Source organism: Pseudochaenichthys georgianus, chromosome 3 (genome assembly GCF_902827115.2).
Source record: "Pseudochaenichthys georgianus chromosome 3, fPseGeo1.2, whole genome shotgun sequence".
In the NCBI taxonomy this organism is placed as follows: domain Eukaryota; kingdom Metazoa; phylum Chordata; class Actinopteri; order Perciformes; family Channichthyidae; genus Pseudochaenichthys; species Pseudochaenichthys georgianus.
This window is the reverse complement of record NC_047505.1, coordinates 14423485-14445278: the sequence shown is the minus strand read 5'-3', so window position 1 is coordinate 14445278 and position 21794 is coordinate 14423485. Positions and strand designations below refer to the sequence as shown.

Sequence of the window (21794 nt, the reverse complement as noted above, 5' to 3'; positions counted from 1 at the left end):
GTGTCTGCTGAGCGGAGATGGGAGTTGGATGCGGCCTAGAGAAGGGAGGAGGCCGCTCAAGCAGAGACCTTCAACCTAGCCTTTCTGCGCACTCTCGCGGCGAGGTGCTAGGGGGACGTGGCAGCCGACGTGGCACGTCTCCTCCGTGATACTTAAAATAACCTTAATAGTTATTGTACATATTATATTTAAAAGCAGAAATTGAGTTTGCTAGCTTGAGGTCCTCCTCTAACAACATTATTACATGTTTATTTTGTAATAGTATTAAGAATACATGTAGAAATTGCTCAATTGTGATACCCTCGTTCTACTAGACTCAAACACACATTCCTTATATATTTGCAAGAGAAGAAGAAGAAGAGAGAAGAAAAGAAGAAGAAGAAGAAGAAAAGAAAAGAAGAAGAAGAAAGAAGAAGAAGAAGAAGAGGAGAAGAAGAAGAAGAAGAAAGAAGAAGAAGAAGAAGAAAGAAGAAGAAGAAGAAGAAGAAGAAGAAGAAGAAGAAGAAGAAGAAGAAGAAGAAGAAGAAGAAACAGAAGAAGAAACAGAAGAAGAAACAGAAGAAGAAACAGAAGAAGAAGAAACAGAAGAAGAAACAGAAACGGTTTCTCTGCATTTGACCCATCCTAGTGTTAGGAGCAGTCGGCTGCCATTATGTACGGCGCACGGTGCCTTGCTCAGGGACACCTCGGTAGCACTTGGTCTTTCCGGGACTTGAACTGGTGACCTTCCATTTGCCAAGCCAAGTCTCTATGGGCTTTTAACATGTCTAGAAGAAAGATTGAGGTTATATTTTTTAATATGTTATGTTGTGGATACTTTAGCCTCCATCCATGTTTACAATTGTCCACACTATTTTAAACTTGCATTTATGAATATAGTTTTGCTGTGTTTTACACTTTAGTATTTATGTTTATAGTTAGCTTTGATATTCGCTTAATTTATTAGATTTTCTTTTCATGATCTGATATTTCCTCAAATGTTCTTATGATGGGGCAGTACTTACTGGTGCTTTAAATTCAAATATTTACTAAATATTCAATTCAGATAACATTTGTTTAAAATATTTGACAAACACATGTATATGAAAAAAAAAGATGTATTTATGTTCAATACAATGAATACAATACAAAACTCTCTCGTCAGCTTCTTCTGCATCTCGTCTTGCTATACGCAGCCTAGGGGTGGGCGATATGACGATATTAGGTCTCCACGATATGCTTTTTCAGAGATATCGTCCTATCGTGATAAGTAAGAAAAAAAAAAAAAAAAATTGAAAAAGAAAAAGGGGAAGAGGCTCTCCGTGCGCGGCGCAGGGGGCTATGACAGCGGACGGAGAGCCTCTTCCCCTCCCGCTCCCCCAGCCTCCCCTACTGATTTTAATTTCACCATATATCAAGCCCCATCGATTTCACAATGTCAGCGCACCTCTGCTTTCGTTCAGTCCGAGTTGTTTGACACGCTCCCAAAGTCCCCGCCCCCTTTCTTTGCAGCGAGGGAAAATACACTGTTGGCAGTCTGCACACACAGCAATAATGGACGGAGAGTCAGATTCTGATGTAGAAGAATTAGATTTAGTCCCCAAAAAGAACTCTACGTCTGTGGTATGGAAATATTTTGGATATAACACAATAGACACGGAGCAAACAAATGTAATTTGCAAAATGTGCAAAAAAGTAAATTTCAAAGGGACAGATGGCAACACGTCGGGCTTACGAGACCACCTCAAACGCAAGCACCAGAAACAGCATGCAGAGACTGTAATAGTGCAAGGTCCCCCGCGTGTGAATGCACAATCTACCGCAGCGACTGCACCAAAACAAACTACCATAGGGCAGGCATTTCATAAAGGGGCTCCTTATGAAAAGACTAGCAAACGGTGGAAAGACATAACTGACGCGGTGGAGTTTTATGTTTTTCCCTTCAGTTATGCTAAAGTCTATTAGACTTCAAGTCTACTCTAAAGTTTACATTTTAATTGTTTGGCACTGACTTTTCCTCATTGATGTTTTACTTAGTTATGTTTTACCCTCCTTTTCATGTTTATTGATGTTCACTGCTCACTTGTTCATTCAGGGATTCATTTCTGAAATAAAACCAGCTTGAAATGCTATTTTGGTCTGTTACTCCTTTTTGTTTTAGTTTCTGTTAACAGTACAAGCACCTACAAGGTAAGTAACTTGAAAAATAACCATAATAACCGACATGAAAAAATATCGTGATGTATATCATCTATCGTGATACTGCTTGAAAATATCGTGATAACATATTTTTCAATATCGCCCACCCCTAACGCAGCCTACTTTGAAACATCACTTTCCTGCTTGCTGTGATAACAAGCCACACACTAAGAAACAAGTAAACGATCGCTTCCACATCCTCCATTGTTGTCATTTCATTTCAAACCTTTATTTATACAGATAAAATCTCTTTTCCAAGGGAGACCTGCTCAAGTAGTTCCACATGAAAGCATAAACAGAACAACAAAAGGACATCATCCAGCATCATTTACATAATTATCCACATAAACGGGTACCAATAGCTTCCGATTGAGTAGCATCCAACCGAGCTTTAAAAACATTTAGTGGCACCAGATTGTTCAGTTTCCATTTAATTTGCAGACTATTCCAAGACAGAGGAGCTGCGCATCTAAATGCTGTCTTCCCTAAGACAGTCCTAGCAGTTGGCACATTTAATAAAACCACAGCATTGTGTGTGTTTTGTGAGTTGTGTCGCATTGAAGAAGACGCCACTGCAGTTTTACCCAGAGTCGCTCCGCCCAAAAAGCCGATCGCCCCGCCTACACTGCGTTGCTACCCCAGGTCCTAAACTGTAATGGAAATGCGCCACGGCCTCGGACGGCCAGCGAGGCAGCCCGAGGCCTGAGCTTAGGGGCGCTTAAACGGGGCTACCCCGCTGCAGTGGAAATGCGCCATTAGAGACCCTGATTGGTCTGTAATTGGACATCATTGCCTTATCCCCAGATTTAAAAATTGGTGTCACCGTGGCCACTTTCCAGGATGACGGAACTTCCCTCGTGCTGATAGATTGATTTACTAGCATACTAATTGGTTTTATTAGACCATCAATATGTGTTTTTATAAAGTTGGTGTCGAAATCATCTGCATCCCTAGCCTTAGAACCTCTTAACCCTAAGATTATATTTTTTACCTCCACCTCTGTGATTTCCTCCAGGTCAAAAACGGGGTGTGTATCCACAGTCGGGCTAGGTGAGACCTCAGATGGCGGGAAGAGCTTTGTAATGTCCAGAGCACTATTTAAAAAATACTAATTTAGAGAGCTGGCCAACACTGCAGGGTCTTTTATCAGGGCATCATTGATTTTTAATTCTAAAACATTATTTTCCTGTTCGGTTTACCTAATAGTTTATTTAGGATTTGCCAAACGTTTTTACTGTTACCTTTCGCACCTTCAATTATGTTGATGAAAAACTTTGCTTTGGCCTGTCTTATTGTTTGTGTTACCTTGTTACGAGCATGAGAGAATTTCTGTCTATCAGTGGATAGTCCGGATTTCAAGCTCTGCTTTAATAGTTGGTCTCTAGATTTCATTAGACTCCTGCACTGTAGATTCAGCCAGGGAAGATGATGTACCTTCCTGTCCCTAAGGCACCCTTTCCTTGAGAAGGAAGACATTGTATCATTAATTTTAGATATACAAAGATTACCGTTGTCACCAATGTCTTCAGAGGACAGAGTGTCTTCCCAATCAATCATTTTCACTGCCACCATAAAACGTTGTTGCAGGTTTTTGGGGATGAAGCGAGAACCCAAGGCAGGGGTTTTAGGTGTGGCCATGAACCTTTTTTTTGTGAGTTTCCTGGCAAAAATAATAAGATTATGGTCAGAAAGACCAGTCAGAAAGTTGTAGGTTTTAACTATTCTGTCAGCTTTGTTTGTAAATAATAAATCTATAATAGTCTTAGAGGTTTTGGTTATTCTAGTCGGTTGATCCATTAGTTGTATTAAGTTGTGTTTATCCATGATCCATTTTAAGCTCTATTTTGTTTGTCATTCCAGTTGATATTAAAGTCTCCTACAATAGTTAGCTCTTTGTTGGAGTCACAGGAATTCAGCAGGAGTTTTACCTGGTCATAGAAATCCACCTTAGCGGTGGGTTGTCGATACAGGCAAATCGTGGTGAGGGACATTTCCTCAGATAGTTTGATTTCCACACCAACACAATCAAATTCAATATTAGCTGGGAGTGCAATCTCCCTACAGGTAAAGTTATTTCTCACATAAAGCAACACACACCCTCCTTTTCCCTTCAGTCTGTCCTTCCTAAACACATTATATCCTGACATAGATACAAGAGTGGATGGTGACGACTGTTTTAGCCAAGACTCCGATATTCCCAAACAGTCAATATTGGACTCAAGGAGGAGATCTTCTAGCTGTTCATGTTTATTGCAGATGCTGCGGAAATTTAAAATGTCCACTGAATAGTCCCTTCGGCTTGCACCGAGGATCCCACACTAGTTTAGCTTGATTCACTGTTTGAAACCTTTTTGTGCAACGGTGTTTTTTTAAATACAGGATTTCTAGGCTTTACCTCGGTGCCGTTGTTGACAGTGGAGCAGTCAAAGCTAGCTGGTGCTTTATGGATCTCTGCCATATCACAGACAGAGGAGTCATTTTCATATTTGAAGCGATGAGTGGAAATTCAGTGTCTGCCAAAAGTTCTCATTTTATCACAACTGGCTGGGAAACTGTCATTCAGACTCACACATCCTTCTGTTGGCCCAAAGTAACTGGCGTTATTTCATATGAATGCACAACTTTATTGTTTACTTTTGCAGGAACAGTGCAGAAATACAAGTTATTTCACCAAAGCTAGATGAGAAGGACCTTTTCCATATCAGTCCTTCAATGTGAAGCTACAGCAAGCAGTCAGTGGAGGAGGGGCACTAGTTTCATGTTTTCAAATATTTAAACTATTTTCAGCTTTTGGAACCAAATCAATAGAACTAAAAGGAAGAAGGAAGACTGGGAGGGAGGAAATAATCTTTATCTAACATAGTCTTCTGGAAATTCCCCAAGATGATCATATAACAAATCTTCTGGGTCGAATTACGGAAGATTTAAGACGGTAACTTTATCTCTTCAATGCAGATGGGCCTGTGTCATAACTCAAAGTCAAAGTAGTATCAAAACATCTCCAGTCCAACAATACCTGCATTTCACTTTTGTACACAGATCTAGAAAATATATAACTTGTGTGATTTTGCTCAACACATCTGGGGGGAAGTTAAAGTAACGTTTAATTGTTAGCTCCAGGTAATCAGTTATATTATAGGGCTATTAGCAAGTTAGCAATTAGCATATGACAATACGTTATGAGTTGGAGTTCCAATTCTATATAGAGCCAATGGCTGCTGGCCCATAGGGCGCCGCCCTCCCTAAACCACACACAAGGAAATGCTTTTTCTATTTTTTTAAACTTTATTTAAATTGCTTTTCCTATACACTGTATACGTATGACTGAAGTACTTTGCTGGGGCGATGGAGAAATCACCCCACGGAGGTGGGTCTCTGTTAGCCAATTGTTGATTTAAGATATTAACGAGTGTCATAATCAGCTACCTCAAACTTCTTCCGGAGGGGCGATTCTTGTATCACCCCAAGTAACTGATATAACCAGGAACAGTCTCTGCGGGCGCCATTTTAACAACAAAGACAATGGTGAGCGTGAGCACTACCCCAAGACTCAACCCTAACGGTACGTCCACACAGCAGCTTCAGAAGAAACTTCCACCGCTTCCAACGCTTCTCTGCCCATTGACTTTGAATGGGGATGACGTCACTTTGCCTCGCTTTTCGCCGAACTGCATTGTGGGGGAGCGAAGCGAAGATTTCCAGGATGTCCAGGATTTCCAGGATTCCAAAGTTGAGCAATGTTCAACTTTTGAAGCTGAGCTGGAAGCGCCAGCCAATCAAACACGTTTATGCAAATCTGACAGTAGAAGTGCTAGCCAATCAAACCGCGTGTAAGCAGGGAGAACCAGACGCAGTTCATTTCCTCATATTCCAAACGAGAAATTACGGTAGCAAATCACCCGGTTCTTTAAGACCAGAACTATTAACGGGATACAAACCGGAGGAACCATGCATGGAGGGAGGTGGCAGAGACAGTGGGTGGAACTGGTAGGTTTTCGCCTGTTTGGGGAGTTTATATATATATATATATATATATATATATATATATATATATATATTGCTCGCATAGAATCCCCGAGTTTTTTTTCTTTGTATGTCGGGGGCGGGAGATTCATGTGATTGGTTGTTGGTCGCATTGCTCGCAAAAAATCCCCAAGCTGTCAGACACGCCCAGCTCCAAGATTTTCAAGATTTTTGAAAAGCTGCTGTGTGGACGTACCGTAACTCTGTGAAATCTCTCATCCAAGAGTGGAAATTCATTGTCTGCCAAAAGTTCTCACTTTATCACAACTGGCTGGGAAACTGTCATTCAGACTCACACATCCTTCTGTTGGCCCAAAGTAACTGGCGTTATTTCATATGAATGCACAACTTTATTGTTTACTTTTGCAGGAACAGTGCAGAAATACAAGTTATTTCACCAAAGCTAGATGAGAAGGACCTTTTCCATATCAGTCCTTCAATGTGAAGCTACAGCAAGCAGTCAGTGGAGGAGGGGCACTAGTTTCATGTTTTCAAATATTTAAACTATTGTCAGCTTTTGGAACCAAATCAATAGAACTAAGAGGAAGAAGGAAGACGGGGAGGGAGGAAATAATCTTTATCTAACATCAATAGTCTTCTGGAATGAAGATGATCATAAAACAAATCTTCCGGGTCGAATTACGGAAGACTTAAGACGGTAACTTTATCTCTTTATGCTTTTGTATGTGCCCTTATAAAAACAAAAGCTCACAACTGAATTCCTGCTGAAGTTTAAAAAATAAAACATGCAACAAGGTCCAGAAAGCAGATTACAGCATGAGCACATTGCAAATGATAACTAATTATACATCTAATCCATACCATGGATTTCCACATCAAAAACATTTTTCACTGTAGATACTTTGAGTTTAAGAAAGGCACAGGTCTACTAGAAATATACTAATCTTTAATAAGTAAAGTCATGTAAATAATATTATCAATTTATCATAATCGTCTTATCACATGCATTACTACATACATTTTCTTTTAAATTTGACTCATTGAAATGCTCACTTGTAGTAATTACAAAAACACACACTACACAGACAGGACCCTGCCTACAATAAATAAAAAGGAAATGACACATCAGTCAACACATTCATAACACCCTAAACCACTAGCTAAACATGTGTTATATTGTAGGTGCAGTTATCATAATAGTATCATTAACTGGAAATATGCAGGAACTGTAAGGCAAACATGAATAGGAATGGAAATTGATAACATTTAACAATACTGACTCCATTATCAATTCCTCTTTAAAGTTGATTTACTTATGATCTCCTGAGAAATCTTTGGGTGCAGCTGCAAACCTTTTTTTTTTTTTTTAAACCGCAGTCAGAATAAACCATTATAAATCCTTAATTATCAAAAGCATTTTTTAAGTGTTTCTTTAAATCTACAGGGTGGATCTGGTCCCATATAAACTGGTAAAAGATACCACATGAATATAAAATACTGCACATGGGACAAGTTGGATGCGCTATTAAGGAATCAGACAACTTAGACAGGTTCCTTATTCCCATCATTCACGTTAAATGGGAGAATGTGTTATTGATTCAGAACAGTTCTGATGTTTTTGACTCACACTACCTCACATTAGAAATACATTTCTTACACCTGAGTCTGGAGGATGATTTGGTTTGACTGTGTTTGCACTATTGCTGTAAATTATGCTGACCTTTCAATGCAGATGACCTGTGTCATAACTCAAAGTCAAAGTAGTATCAAAACATCTCCAGTCCAACAATACCTGCATTTCACTTTTGTACACATATCTAGAAAATATATGACTTGTGTGATTTTGTTCAACAAATCTGGGTGGAAGTTAAAGTAACGTTTCATTGTTAGCTCCAGGTAATCAGTTATATTATAGAGCTATTAGCAAGTTAGCAATTAGCATATGACAATATGTTATGAGCTGGAGTTCCGATTCTATATAGAGCCAATGGCGGCTGGCCCATAGGGGGTGATAGGGCACCGCCCTCGCTAAACCACACACAAGGAAATGCTTTTCTATTTTTTGTAACTGCTTTTCCTATACACTGTATACGTATGACTGAAGTACTGTGCTAGGGCGATGGAGAAATCGCCCCACGGAGGTGGGTCTCTGTAGCATGTTAGCCAATTGTTGATTCAAGATATTAACGAGTGTCATAAAATGTAGCCAATCAGCGTCCTCAAAACTTCTTCCGGAGGGGTGATTCTTGTATCACCCCAAGTAACTGATATAACCAGAACCAGTCTCTGCGGGTGTCATTTTAACAACAAAGACAACGGTGAGCGTGAGCACTACCCCAAGACTCAACCCTAACTCTGTGAAATCTCTCATCCAAGAGTCGTTTGAGAGAAGAAGTTTGGCGGACAAACTTCAGGTGAAAGAGCTGGGCCCAGATCAACCTGATATTGTCATTAAACAGCAGGATAGAGAGAAAGGCTAGCTGGCTAGCTGGATGCAGTCATGCTAATGCCTTATTTTGCTTTCATCGCTTGGTTTTTAAAAACAACAGGGACAGATGCAGCATGGACAACAACTGGAGTGAGGGATATGAAGCACCTGGCTGTCTGAGAAAGTGAGGAAGCATGAGAACACCAGCGCCCACATGGACAATGCTATGTGAACATTGCTACGCAGCTGGACGAGGGCCACAGGATTGCGGTCAGGAAACACAATGAGGAGGTGGACAAAAACAGGCATATTATATATAAAATAATCAATTGTGTGAAGTTTTTTTTGGGGCGTTTGAGTTGGCATGACGAGACTGACTCTTCAGTCAACCCTGGAATTTTCAGGGGATTGGTGGATTTTGTTTCCTCCCTGGACACTGTGCTGGAGGAGCACCTAAAGACCGGCACCATTTTTAAAGGCACTTCAATGACGGTACAAAACGAGCTGTTGGACTGCATGTTGTCAGTGCGGAGGGATTACATGGAGGAGGTAAACAGCGCTGATTGTATCGCCATTCAAGCCGACGAGACAACGGACGTCTCCATCTACTGCCAGCTGGTGCTTCTACTACGCTACGTCGACGCTCAGGTAAATAACTATATTTTGGCTGAGAAAACGTTTAGAAAAGATCAGTTCCTCACTTCCAACTGTCTAAATGTGCCATGTCATCAAAGTGAATGAACATCATGTATCACATCACAATTATATTTGTTTTAGTATTTAAAAAGGAAAGAGAAGACACTCAGATTTGGATAATAATGCAGATAAAGTAGTTAATAAACAAAGTTTGTAATAACAGGCTTATTCAGGTGTCCACCAGGTCAATTTCTAGAGGAGGCCTAGTTGTTATTGATTCTAGGTTAATTTAGGCCTAGTTGTTATTCATACTACACACAGGAAAAGTGCACTGCAGAACGAAATTACATTGCATCTGGCTCATGAATGTTATATAATATGTTTTGTTTTTAAACAGACAAAAGTAAAAAATAAATAGTTTATAATTAATGATATACATAATATATACTGTAAACAACAATGACTATATTGCACACAATGAATATAATTGCACATTAAGGAGTTTCATGGCAAGTTAGCAACCTACACTTTATGTTTTGGATCAGGGCCTCCATTTCCTCTCTAGTGTGGACAGTGCATCTGACCGGCCGCAGGAGCCCATTAAGAGACGGAGGACGCTGGGAGCAGGAGAACAACAGAGGCTGGCTACAGATGTAAGTTGTGATATGTCAGTGTTTGCCCTATATATATATATATATATATATATATATATATAGTGATTGTAGTATGTAGCCAAAATAAAACCTAAACTGCGCACATGATGGCATATTGCCACAATGGTCGAATGATGCAGCAGGCAGTCTGCAATTTATATATTGGCATTCATATTTTTGTTTACTATTTTTGTAGATTCCAGGTTTATGTCAGAGCAGTCACAAAAAGGATAAGGCATCCTCACATGTAACAGAGAAGATGTGGTTTATTTATTGAAATTCCACTGTAAACCTTGTTTTGTTGTGGACAGCACTCGAGCGTTAAAGATCAGGAGAAGGAAACATGCTGTGAAGTACAATTAGGAGTAATGGTGTTAAAACCTTAGTAGTCATATACTTGACTTGGAAATATGTGTTCAGCATTACTTTCACGGTTTTATTTCAATTTGAGATAATGATATATCTTTTACAGGTATGTGATACCATCCTGATGCACGCCAAGGAGCGGTTCTCCTTCACCCAGCACCTCATCAGCATGGAGAGTTGTTCCAACAACACAGTGTGAAGTTCCCTGATGCAGCACTTGAAACGACAGTGCAGGCGTACCCCATGTTGAACAAGGCCAAGCTCAAAAGGGAACTGTCCCTCATCTATGATAACAGCGAGTTCAAGGCTGTACCAGTTTTTCATGGAGAACAACCTTCAGAGCACTTTCACAGAGACTGTCAGTCTTCTCAGGATCGTCATCACCACACCCCTGACAACAGCTGAATCTGAGAGGTGCTTCTCTACTTTGAAGAGGATCAAGACCTTCCTCAGAAACACCATGTCACAGGATCGCCTCAATGCTCTGGCAATGCTCTGGCTATGCTCTGGCTATGCTCTGGCTATGCTCTGGCTATGCTCTGGCTATGCTCTGGCTATGCTCTGGCTATGCTCTCCATGGAGAAGAAACTTGTCAGGGACATTCCTGACAGTAATAAGAAGGTCATTGAGAGGTTTGCCACCGAGAAGGAGAGAAGAACAACAACATTCCTGTCAAAAAAACATCCACGTTTTCTCACCACAGTATTGCTAGTGCCATTGTTTTTAAGTTGTTGTACATAATCCCCGGGCGCCGTTCATAATGGCAGCCCACTGCTCCTAACACTAGGATGGGTCAAATGCAGAGAAACCGTTTCGTTACATGGTACCATACTAGTAAGTAATGACAATAAGTTGAATCTTCAATCTTCTTCAATAGTCCTCAGTCTCAAATGCTTAAATTGTTTATGGAGCCATTACAATTTAAGACTGGTAAATTAACACGAAAAACTCCCGTTTATTTTGCATTAAGTCATACTGGGATGTTTTCTGAAATTGATTGCATGTGGCACAGCCCTACCTAGAAAACAGTCCACCAGCCACCCTCTGTATAGATAGAGCGATATATGACAATACTGTAAATAAGGAGATATAAAGCTTTGATTTATAAAAATATAAAAAAAAATTAAATCTCATTGTCAAATACTTACAAATAGTACTTTATATGCAATTTATCAGAGTACTTACAATAAACAAATATTTGCATGTCACCATTTATTAGAAGTCAATCTATAAAGTATCACCACAAATAAATGTATTGATACCTTCCTACGACCCAATTATGTTGTCCATGAAAGTGTTGATACAAATAAATACATTCCTTATTTGAATCCATATAGTTGGGTCAAAGAGCGAGGAACAAGACAATAATCAATGTTTACAAAACCCGCAGAGATAGAAGTGAAGTAAAAAGTGAAGTTGAAAACACAGTTTGGATATAAATGAGATAAAAATCTTTATAAAACTTGACATGTAATCACAAATACAACATAAGCTATAACAGCAGGCTAACTATGTTTTCACTAACATATTTGTCCCCAAATAGATTTGAGCTATAGCTAGAGGAGGGATAAAAGGGTTTTCCAGGGTTAAGTCTACAACCACCCATCCAGTTTGGAGATAATTCGTAATCTAATACTCAGATAATCTAGATTCAGAACAAAAAATGGAGGCAGGACCCAAGTATGAGGATTAGATAGTGGAAAGAGCCACTGACTGATGATCTGCTGAAGTACCAGTTGACTGAAAGGACTATCTAAAGTACACAATTGTGTCATGATCTAAAAAGGTCCGCCATGGTTTTAAAAGATAAATTGTGTTGGTTTGAAATCCTTATGTAATGTTTTAGTTGGAGTTAACTACATGTTTAAAGCCAGATATGTTCCTGTTCTGTCCCTGTTTTAACAGTCATTAGTTAAATGTCAAATGTGCCAAAAATATATTTTTGGAGCATTTTTAAATCCCTCTTTTTCCTAACTGCAAAACAGATTTATCTGGAATTAGTGGACGGTTACATACATTTATTCAATCCAATGGGATTACAACATTGGGTAACCCAATCCATTTTATAAAAACTGCAGTTTGTAGGCAGCAGGCATAGACATCTATCAGTTTGAGGTGTGTACTGGATTTAACTTGATAACACTTTTTTTACATTTCCAAAGATCATGGTTTGCAATCTTTTTTTATGAATTTCTCCTATTAAATTAGGGAGGTGTGTACAGTGAAATAAGGCCAACCGGCCACATTGTCTTTTTTCAAAGGGGCCTTATGGTTATTGGGGTTTCTCTTTCCTGTAGTTATACAGGTTTGTGTGCATGCAAATAGTCTTCAAAGGCTAACATCCCAAAGTACCCCCCCATACCTCATTCACACTAACGGTGTTTCAGGGCCGGTTCGGAGCTGGAGCTTGAAAAGCACCGGGTTTTCCTGTTCACACCGCAGCGGAGCAGCCTCTTAGTTCCGGAATCCGGTTCGTTTCAAGCACCACAAAATTGTCCGGCCAGAGCAAAAGCACCACATACGTCACGCTTACGTCTAGGCGGGGGCAGGGGCGGGATCAACTCCTGAACAACAACAAGAAGCCGGCGTTGTATCCAGTTTGTACACAACGATGGAGAAACTTAACAAGCAGCAGTGGTCCACTGAAGAGACCAGCTACCTACTGGGAATCTGGTCTTCCGAAGAGGTACAGAGGAAGCTGTAGCACAATCGGCCATTGTTGTTGTTGTCGGTGTGAGATGTGAGGGCTTTCCGCGCGGTTTGGCTTTATGAAGCAGGCACGCAAACGGTTATGTCATGACGCAAACGATGACGCAATGAGGGAGCACCAGTCTGTGGTTCCTGTTTGAAACTGGAATGTGATTTATCAACCATTGTTAATAACCTACACTAGACAAACCAGTTAACCAGCGTGAGTGTCTAAAGGACCAACATACCTGTATTTCTGCTCATTATATAGGCTTAGTTGTTTCACTTCTCAACACTCATGTCAGAGCAAATTACTATCAAATTAGATTCTATACAATCAATAACTTCATAAACTAAGAAACAGAGATTAGGTCAAATGTCAATGGGTCCATGACCCCTCAATGATCATGTTAACATTCCGAAAACAACAAATATTTGAAAAAGGCTTTAATTATTTTGGAAGCATTTACTATCCGTCAGCCTGCTGCAGTCAGTTCTAGCCAACCTATCAATATCGATTGGACAGGAATCAGGATCAGACCGGAGAAAAAGAACAAAACACATCTTAAAAAGGGACAGTCAGCACGTCCAAATAACAACTGGCTGGTCATGTGAGGGATTCGAAAAAAATCTAATTGAGTTCCTTGGTGAAAAATATACATTTTGTTTATGAAATATAAGTCTAGGTTTTACATCTATATACTGCATTTACGTTGGTGGCTCTAGCGACGTTTATGTAATAGCCTGCAAACATCTGTGTTTAAAAGGGAAACAATTTAAAATATTGGTCGCATCTTCCTATCACTTCCTTTAAAAACAAATGCAAGAGCTAGCCAGATCCAGACCTTTATGACACAAACAGGTCTGCTCATGGAAACACTGCTCGGTCTTTCAACAAAGACCCACCACATTAATAAAGTCTCTAAATAGCCATATTAACCTCAACAGACAAAATGACCACACTAACCCTGTGTACAGTGCTACTACAGTTTCATTTAGCAACATTGGATCCTGGATTTGACTGTAAAATGACTAAAGATTAAACATTAACAGTCCACTCCAGTGAAACAGTGTTGTCTTCTAACTGATACATCAAGGGGGACACAGCTGAGTGGTCCATAACATTCATTTTAACTGCTGATCACTATTTACACATTTTTAAACGCATCATTTCATTTTAGTACACCAAGATGCTGCCTAGTCCTCAAGTAGTCATTTTCCATATACAAAGGTGTGACTATATCTGCAATCAAATGTTACAAGAAGGATATAACAGCCCTTTAAAAGCCTCTAGTGTTTCTCCTCCAGCATTGTCAACAGGTGTGATAAATAGTTTGGAGATAAATGTGTCATGAAGGAAAGATAACCATTGATTAATAGAGTGCGTGGGGATATTTCATGTGTGATATGGATCTTTTTTTCTGCAGTTAATCCAGTGAAAGGCACCCATTTCAGAGGATTGAATTGATTAACTCAAGAATCGTTGTTCAGCAATACAATGTAATCATGCGATGTTAGAGGGATGGTATTTCATATTTTCTTACAATCAATGGCCTCTTTATAGCGTTCCAAATCTGCTGCAATACAATTTCTGAATGTAGAGATCTACAATCCCATCAAATCTTGTTTGAAAATATGATCCTGTTTTACTTGGCAATTTAAGTCCATCTCAGAGAACGTCCTTACTGCCAGCCTTGGCCATGTGAAGGCTGCGAAGCAGAGCCAGACAGTTCAAGGGGACTGAGCTGGAGCATCCTTCCTTTCTACACACAACCTCGTCCAGAAACCCCCCTCTCGCAAATCTCACACATTTGAGTGACCGATATGCCTCTCGTACGCAAGTAGAAATTCAGTGAGATGGCCAGAATAAAGAAAGGAACCAACAGTGCATGTACAACTTTGAACAACCAGGCTGCAAAACAAAAAAGTAAGAATTGCATGAAAAAAAAGCAAAGTGACACAAAATGCCAGGTAAACTATGGTATTATTTACAACAAACGATATTTAACGGAAGACATAAAGGTGAATATGGTAAAGGGTTCTGAAATGTTACAACTACAAATAACAATAATTACTGTCACAGTAAATGCAAGATGTTATTTACATTCATGTCAAGTTGAATTGATTTCCAAGTATGTGTTGGGTGTATTTCCCCTGTTTTTTATCATTGCTCTGTTTTTTGTTGCACAACATTTTTTTAATGTTTTTCTTTAGCCTAGAATATTTAATTGGACTGTTTGATTAAAAGGAGAAGATTTGTGTCTGCAATGTATGGTCTAAATAAAAATAATACAGTACAACATTCATCACATCATAACTCACAAGTCACTTATAGGACTGATGACAAATGCGCATGTGATAAAAGTGCCTACAATGATACATATCTCACAGGAAAGACAATTGATATGTATTGTGCATGAGCCTAAGGAGCAAAGTAGTGTTAGAGCTGTGTAATAATCAATCCTGCACGTGTACACTGAAACAAACTGGAAAAAACTGGAACAAAATACATTTGGGATGGTACTGCCACAAATAAGTAGGCTGGAAAAAGATGAGAGCTTATTACAGGTTGGCTGCAGGCTGACACATGTACAGTACTGCAGGTAAACTATGCCAGATACAGATAACTGTATTTCTTCTTTCATTCCCCAATGACGTCAGCCCATTTTGAATAAACAAAAAGACACAGGTTTTCCAAAATACCAGACATACCTGATGGTAGCATTATCAAATGATGACAACAGTTTTGCAGGCTGGATCCATTGGAAAGTAACAAAGTACATGACTCAGTTAGTATACTTAAGTTGAATTTTGAGGTACCTGAACTTCTATTCCACTATATTTCGCATGAAATTCTTGTCCTTTTGATAGTGGTTACTAGTAACTTTTTACATAAATAACATGATCTGTGAATATATATTTATGTTCCAGGACTTCCAGCACATATGTGCCCCACATTGACAAATTAAATTATTTTAAAAAATAAAGAAACGGAAACATATAATATTGTATAATAAACAACAGTTTTGAAAAAGCAATTCTTACAATGCGTACTTTTATTTTTGTTACCTTAAGTAACATATTGGACTTTACCGTACAATAGAGTATTTTTAGACTGTGATCTATGTGGTCTAGCATCTGAATACTTATTTCATCTCTGACCGGATTCTTCGTATTTTAGTAATGATATTTTAGTAATTACTAAAATTCTTCGTATTTTAGTAATTACTAAAATTCTTCGTATTTTAGTAATGATGAACAAGCAATGATTTGTCTGCAGAAAGTAGATGGATAATAAAAAGCACCTTTCCAAGACTTAAATGCTAAATAATCATGTGAAAATAAACAGATAAAAACGTGTTATGACTTGTTATGTCAGTGGGACGAGTTACCCCACAGCCCTGTGAAGAAGCCATTTCCTGAAACTATTTCACAGTTGTGGTTTCTTCAGTTTGATGCAAGACTAAGGCTTAAGCCCCTGTCACACTGTCCCGAAATGTACACCCGATGGACACACGAATATTGAATTGTGAATTTCGCACGAAGATGGCCCCGAACCACACACGAAGGCAACATTTACATTACATTTAAGACATACAACTGCAACGAAAGTAACACAAACACTTATGTTAAAGTACTATGATACTGTACTGATATTTTCAGACTTTGTTCTTTACTTTCTCCGTCTTTATATGTAGAAGATATTACGTTTTCTCCGTCATGTTGTTGTTTCCATAGCAACAACAACTTCCTGTCAACTCGCCTTCAAAATAATATATTATATCCTTTTCAGTTTCACAGAACACAAATTGGGTTATTTACATAATATGTTTACATGATTTTGTTGTGCAATAAAACAACCAGATGGACACACGATAAAGGAAATGTTCAAATTCGGCTGTGATCGTAGCAACATCGGGCCATTCGTGAGGGCATCTTAAGCCTTCGTATGATCGCTGGTGGAGTTTCTCAGGCTCCGGCAGCAACTTCGTGAGCGGTGGCAAAATCTTTGGCATGCCAAAAATTGCCGAAGGACCTTGCGAAGGTTCAATTTCGTGTTGAATGTGTGTGTCAATTTTGCCCTTCGTAAGGCCATCGTTAGGGCATCTTGTTATCATCGGTGCCATCGGGCATTCCCCCCCCCGATCAGAGTGAGGGCGAATGCACCGATGATAACACGAAGATGACACGACTTGACAAGATGCCCTCACGAGTGCCTTACGAAGTTGCCGCTCACGAAGTTGCTGCCGGAGCCTGAGAAACTCCACCGGCGGTCATACGATGGCTTAAGATGCCCTCACGAATGGCCCGATGTTGCTACAATCACAGCCGAATTTGAACATTTCCTTTATCGTGTGTCCATCGGGTGTCAATTTCGGGACAGTGTGACAGGGGCTTTAGAGAACACAATCATATAAAAAGTAATGCATGCATCAATTACATATCTACAGTTGCAGTGGACTTCAAACTGTTGGATGCCAGTTTAGTGTTCAAGCGTGTGCACGCTGTAGCCACACAATACCTGTGGGTTTGCAACATGTTGCAATTCATGTGGGGAAATACCGTTTTAAAGTAAGAAATATCCCCCAAAACGTTTCAACTGTATCCAGAGTAAGTGAACGTGTACTATTAAACTTACACTATCTATAACAGAAGGTTATTTCTCCAAAAATGTGTCCTTTGTAGACTAGGGTGACCAGACGTCCCCGTTTTCCGGGGACAGTCCCCGTTTGTATTGCACTGTCCCCGGTTGAAACTGTCCCCATTTTTTAATATACGTTAAAAACACATAGCAAGGTGAAATAAAACGTTTAATGTCAGGAAACACTGGGTAAACAGACTGCGGTCATGCCAGCCCCCACTTCGGAAAACACAGTCAAGCCAGCCCGCACGTGTATTGCGGTGCGCGAATATCCTATGCATTACGGTACGGTAGAGGCCTGCAAAAACTGCCTTCAAAATAAAAGCGTTTACTCGGTCAATAACAAATGTACCTAAAAAACACACCAAACATATTCATATATAGGCTACTGGAGCTTAAATTAAGAAATATGTACTATATAATGTGATCAATAATAATTTAAAACAAACTACGTATAACTACCACATTATAACTGAGTGAATGTTTTGACGTTGACACCATCTCAACACTCCTAAAATAACATTACGTTCTGAAGCACAATTTAACATGTATGCCGTTTAAAATCTCAAATTAGATCTATTGTCCATCTATATTTTGATTATTATTTAATGGAAACCGTCCATAATCAAAGAGTCATTCGAAGTCAATCAAATACTTATTTCACTTCAGGGTGATAGCAGGAGACCCCATCTAATCTGATGTAGAGTTTCAAAATAAAATACTTTTGAAATCTCATATATGGGCTCTCGTCCTTCTGTTTTTATACAAGAATAAATAAAAAACTGTCAAATTATCAAAGACTTATTTCACTCCAGGGTGATAGCAGGAGACCCCATATAGTCACTCAGAGAGAATCAGGACAATCTGATGTAGAGTTTCAAAATAAAAGACATTTGAAGTCTTATATATGAGCTATCATCCCTCTGTTTTTAGATAAGAATAAAACAAAAACTATCCAGTATCAAAGTCTTATTTCACTTCAGAGTGATAGTAGCACACCCCATCTAATCACTCCGAGAGAATCTGGACAATCTGATGCACAGTTTCAAAATAAAAGAACTTTTAAGTCTCATATGAGCCATCTTCCTTCTGTTTGTATCCAACAGTTAAAATGTTCAAATTACATTGAAACAGAATTGTCCCCCTTTTTTCTTTAACAGTGAAGAAAATTGGATATGTTAATGATTTTGACCGAAAAACTCAAAATGTCCCCGATTTTGAAAATCTGGTCACCTTATTGTAGACGGTACTTGAAAAAGCAACTCACTGCCAGTGGCGGCTGGTGGAAAATATTTTTGGTGGGGCTATTGATAGAGTGAGTAAAACATTTTTTTTTGGGAGAAATGACCCCTTAAATTAGGACTTCTGGTGATGTAATGGCGCGTTTCCAGTGCAGCGCGGAGCTCACTATGCTGCGTTCAGACCGGACGCGATGCGAATATTCGCTTCGCTCTCAACGCTCCTATCGCATCGCTCTAGTCGCTCGAGCTTCACCGCAGCTGCCAGCTGTGTTTACTCACATCATTCAAACAAGACGCACTGGCTCGGGAGCTACAACTACAACAACATGAACATATTTTACCGTGATTTAATTGTAATACACGTTTCTAAATGATGCCGACGTAACAACATACTGATACCGGTTAGTAAAAACCATGAATTAATGCTTTGACAAGTCTGCAGACAGACGGCAGGCGAAAAACCTTTTAGAATGCTTGTTTCCTGAATGGAGCTTGGCTAAGCTAACGCTATATATGCTCCGACCGTCCACACTCACAACAACGTCCTACAGACATAAATAAACCAGCGACTGTGTTCTCCATGACACAGACAGTCTGTGGTTTGTACTTGTTTAACTTTTGTTTAGTTTCTGAACAGATCGTATCTGTCCCCGGCTGTTTGAAGAGCAAGCATGTGAAACAAAAGATAGCATTTACCTGTTTGCATCCAGCTAGCCATGTGAGAAGCCTTGTTGATACGTTTTGTCTTTTTCACGAGCTTGGTGTGATATATACAAATCGGGTTGGTCCGGTCCAAGGTCTTTAAGTATCAATTTATCTCCCAAACTTCTCCTTTCAAAAGGATTGGAGAGTAGCTCTTGGGGGGACCGAGGTTCCGGCGACTCCACCTGCACACCATTCTCACCCAAATACTGTGTCACCTTGGTCACTCACGAGTCTAAAAAACAACTCACGTCAACGCACGTAAGCAACATGGGCGCCAACGTGAGCGCCCACGTGACCAAAATATTTGACGGCGCTGATTGGCTGAAATGATGTTTCGGCGGCACAGTTTACTATTGAGACTTTTGCAACGTGCTGGTTACTGCTGTTTGGCTCGGGGGCTCTGCCCAGTAATGATAAACTAATGCCATGGGTAAGGCCAGGCAGGAAACAGGAGACTTATCAGTAACTTTAGACATCGTAACACAATTTTAAACGAGATTGTATTGTAGATTATACATTTTTGTGATACCAATTGTATGATATTTAGCTTGTTCATTAAAAATTAAAATATAAAATATATTTTTTTTTTAAATATTTTTTTTTTAAATAGGCCTATATATTTTTTTATTTAATATATTTTATTTATTTTTATTTTGTATCTGGCAAGAGGTGGGGCGGCGCCCCTAGCGCCCCTATGGGCCGGCCGCCACTGCTCACTGCAATAAAACAGCTTAAATGTGACTTGCTTCACCAGACCTAACTTCATTAAAAAAAAAAACATGCACTACGATACTGCGTATCGATAAATATTAGTAATATTGCATATAAAAAACTAAAAGTGAGTCAAAGGGAGTTGCTCTTTCATTCGGCATGTAGCAGACATTACACAACACGTTTACAAACGTTACAGTGGCAACTTCTGTTCCAGCTTCCAGAGGTGGAGGTGTGAAACGAGGTGTGTTTGTTTGATATCAATGCCCAATGACGACCGACTCATGTGGACATGAACACTTTTTTTAAATGTTGTTGGACAAGATAAGTTTTGAATTGCAAACAAATGAGTCCCTGAAGAGTGACTCGTCTTCTTTACATACAGATTTACAAAGTATACATGGAGGATTGCCAGGTAACAAAGAAAAGTTGGAAGGGAGGCCGCTGAGACTGCTTACCTGCCCGCCAGAGGATATGCTTCCGGGCATGAATGAGGTCCACCTGACCCTCCCTCACAGACCCCAACAGGTAGTCTAGCTAACACGACTTCTCCCTTTTCCCTGAGAAAATACAGTCAAGAGTGAACGCTTACCTTTTTACGCTGTTCAAAACCTCAGACGAGTGTTTCTCATTCACCTCACTGACAAACATTGGGGTCAGAAAAGCGAAGCACCCTCTCACAACAGCGACCGAAACCCTGGTCGAGCGGACTTCCTCCTCCCGGTGTGTGAGCTTCAGAAAGCTCGCGCAACCTATTTACACAAGTACTTTCAAAATAAAAGCCCTGCCCACGAGCTCGTGCAAAAAGAGGCAGTGTTGAAATGTAGGTTAATACAGGGCCGGCTCTAGACAATTGGCTGCCCTAGGCGAGATTTTAACTGGCGCCCCCCCCCCGAGAATCGTACAGTAGAAAATATAAATATCAAGAGTATCCAAGGAATACACAATAGAAATATAAAGAATAAATGAAAAATCTCTACAAAAGACAAAAACACTACAAAAACTGAAACTTATTGACATGGCTTCAAATGTATTCAGTATTGTATGAACATGTTTGAATTGGTGGGTGGACGTCACATCCTCCAGGGGGGTTCGGGGGTAAGCCCCCCCCGGGAAGAAATGTTTGAACATTTTAACCTGTTGAACCCCATCGACCCACCCCGGGCGGAAAAATGCATCATCTGCAGGAAACAGCGTCTGAGGGCTTCTTAATATGTAATAAACTATGAATGTTTTATATCCATGTAACGGGAAGAAACTCAGCTAACTGATCATTATATCATTATTTTGTTTGCAAAAAAAAACACAAAGCTAAAGCTGAGCCACTGAAATAGCCACGAGCGAAAAAATGCTAAAAGCGGTTGCACAGAAAACACGGTATAACCAGTGGCGACTGGTAATTAGGGGCAGGTGGCACAGCCCCACCTAGTGTCAGCAGAAAGTATTACAAATAATGATTACAATTTTTTATTTTTTATTGAAAAAAATATAAAATATATTTTAAGATCATGTTTAATCATCTGATTCGTCTGTACATTGCTGTTTTAGTCTGTGTTCTTCTA

At 39.6% G+C, this 21794-nt stretch overlaps 1 protein-coding gene across 4 annotated transcripts in view; it reads right to left on the bottom strand.

Annotated features, from left to right (window-relative positions):
* The window catches only part of LOC117462872 (multiple C2 and transmembrane domain-containing protein 2-like), a 61793-nt gene extending 40837 nt beyond the window's left edge, over positions 1-20956 (bottom strand). For 2 of the 4 annotated variants that reach the window (XM_034105228.1, XM_034105252.1), the window contains exon 1: positions 20825-20956. The gene's annotated coding sequence lies outside the window, so the exon portion shown is untranslated. Of the gene's footprint in view, positions 1-19512; positions 19706-20690; positions 20793-20824 lie in introns of those variants that run through there. The other 2 variants (XM_034105235.1, XM_034105244.2) reach the window with 2 other exon arrangements.
* Positions 20957-21794: the final 838 nt, after the last annotated feature.